We start from the raw sequence: 2,698 nt of genomic DNA, 5'->3' as shown, positions 1-2,698 counted from the left end.
CTTAAGAACATTCGTCCTCGAATGTTAAAGTGTTCGGGAATTCTATAAAAATTTCGCCAGAGCATCCCCTATAATATGGCACTACCATCCTATCACAACAACCCATAATATCGATGCCTGACAGGGCCACAACACAATAGCATAAAATTTTAGCCACACGCGACCCAAAAGCATAAAAGGAAAACATACATAACTTATAATCTTGACGTCTCATCTTGGATTCCTTCCACGGGCTGAAATAAATGCGGGTATCTGGATCGCATACTTTCTTCCGCTTCCCATTTCATTTCCTTTCGCTTGCTGCTTCTCCATAGAACCTTAACTGAGGCCACTTCTTTGTTTCTAAGCCTCCGTACTTGCCTATCTATTATGGCTATGGGTATCTCTTCATAAGAAAACCTTTCTGTCACATGTACATCACTTATTGGCACAATCTTAGTAGGATCTCCTACACATTCCCGAAGCATCGAGACATGGAAAACTAGATGGACTGACTCCAATTCCGGAGGTAGATCTAATTCATAGGCTACCTTGCCCACTTTTCGTACAATCTCATAAGGCCCAATGTACCGGGGACTAAGCTTCCCTTTTTTGCCAAATCTCATTACACCCTACATAGGCGACACTTTCAAGAATACCCAATGTTTCACTTTGAACTCCATGTCTCTTCGACGATTATCCGCATAGGACTTTTGACGACTTTGGGCTGCTAACAACCGATCTTGGATAAGATTAACTTTCTCTATAGCTTGCTGGACCAAGTCTGGCCCTATCAATTTAGTCTCTCCTGTTTCAAACCACCCAATTGGGGATCTACACTTTCGCCCATATAAAGCTTCATACGGTGCCATTTGGATGCTAGAATGATAACTGTTATTGTAAGCAAATTCAATGAGTGGCAAATGATCATCCCAATTACCTCCAAAATCTATAATACATGCCCGTAACATATCTTCAAGAGTCTGAATGGTACGTTCAGCCTGTCCATCCGTCTGTGGATGAAATGTCATGCTAAGGCTCACTTGGGTCCCTAGACCCTCTTGGAAAGACTTCCAAAAGTTAGCTGTAAACTGAGTCCCTCTATCGGAGATAATAGATACCGGAACACCATGGAGTCTCACTACCTCTTTAACATAAAGCCTTGCATAATCTTCTGCCACATAGATCGTTCTGACCGGTAAGAAATGAGTTGCCTTTGTGAGCCTATCTACAATCACCCATACGGAATCATACTTACGTCGAGAACGGGGTAAGCCTGAAATGAAGTCCATGTTAATCACTTCCCATTTCGAAGTTGGGATTTCTATAGTTTGCAACAATCCACCCGATTTTTGGTGCTCGATTTTCACTTGTTGACAATTGGGACATTGAGCTACGAATTCCGCTATATCTTTCTTCATTCCATTCCACCAATATATAGACTTAAGATCATGATACATTTTCCTCGCACCGGGGTGAACAGAATAACGAGAACAATGAGATTCTCTCAAAATCTGGTGGCGTAAGCCTGCCACATCGGGAACACATAATCTGCCTCGGCATCGGAGAACTCCGTCTCCTGAAATATCGAATGAGGACTCCTCTTTCTGAGGGAGTGTATCTCTTTACTGCATTAGCATGGAATCTTCGTATTGTCGCTCTTTCACTTCTGCTACTAGCGACGAGATTGCTGAATTCTGAATAGTAGTTCCCTTGCTACCCGAGTCCACTACTTGAACTCCTAGGCTAGCTAATTGCTGGAGCTCACGAGCCATTTCTCTTTTCTCTGGTCGTACATTGCATAATCTTCCCATAGATCTGCGGCTAAGAGCATTAGCCACAACATTCGCCTGATACAAGATATCAACATCAAAGTCTTTTAACAATTCCAACCATCATCGTTGCCGCAAATTTAACTCTTTCTGCTTGAAGACATACTGAAGGCTCTTATGATCCGTATAAATATCCACATGGACACCATATAATTAATGTCTCCATATTTTTAATGCATGAACCACTACGGCCAATTCTAAATCATGGGTAGGATAATTCTGCTCATGCTTCCGCAATTGCCTTGAAGCATACGCAATCACTTTACCATGTTGCATCAATACACAGCCTAGCCCAACACCTGAAGCATCACAATTGACAACATATCCTTCCAATCCCTCCGGAAGTGTCAAAAATGGGGCAGAAGTCAATCTACCCTTTAACTCTTGGAAACTACGTTCACAAGCATCTGTCCATTGAAACTTTGTCGATTTTTGGGTCAACTTTGTGAGCGGTGCAGAAATGGAAGAAAAGCCTTCAACAAACCTCCTGTAATAACCTGCTAAGCCCAGAAAACTACGAACCTCCGTAGGAGTTGTGGGCCTTGGCCATGTCTTCACAGCCTCAATCTTTTGACTATCCACTCGAATATCATCGGCTGCAACAATATGCCTTAGAAATGCCACTGAGTTCAACCAAAACTCACATTTAGAAAATTTTGCAAACAATTCTCGAGCTCGAAAAACTCCAAGGACAGTACGCATCCGCATGTTCTGCCTCGGATCTATAATACACCAAGATATCGTCGATAAATACGATCACGAATAAATCCAGGAAGGGCCTGAACACATTATTCATCAAATCCATGAATACCGCCGGCACATTCGTTAGCCCAAATGACATTACTCGGAACTCAAAATGACCATATCTTGTTCTGAAGGCTGTCTTA

The sequence above is a fragment of the Lycium barbarum genome, chromosome 10 (assembly GCF_019175385.1).
Source record: "Lycium barbarum isolate Lr01 chromosome 10, ASM1917538v2, whole genome shotgun sequence".
Taxonomy (NCBI): domain Eukaryota; kingdom Viridiplantae; phylum Streptophyta; class Magnoliopsida; order Solanales; family Solanaceae; genus Lycium; species Lycium barbarum.
Note: the sequence above shows the minus strand (reverse complement) of the source record.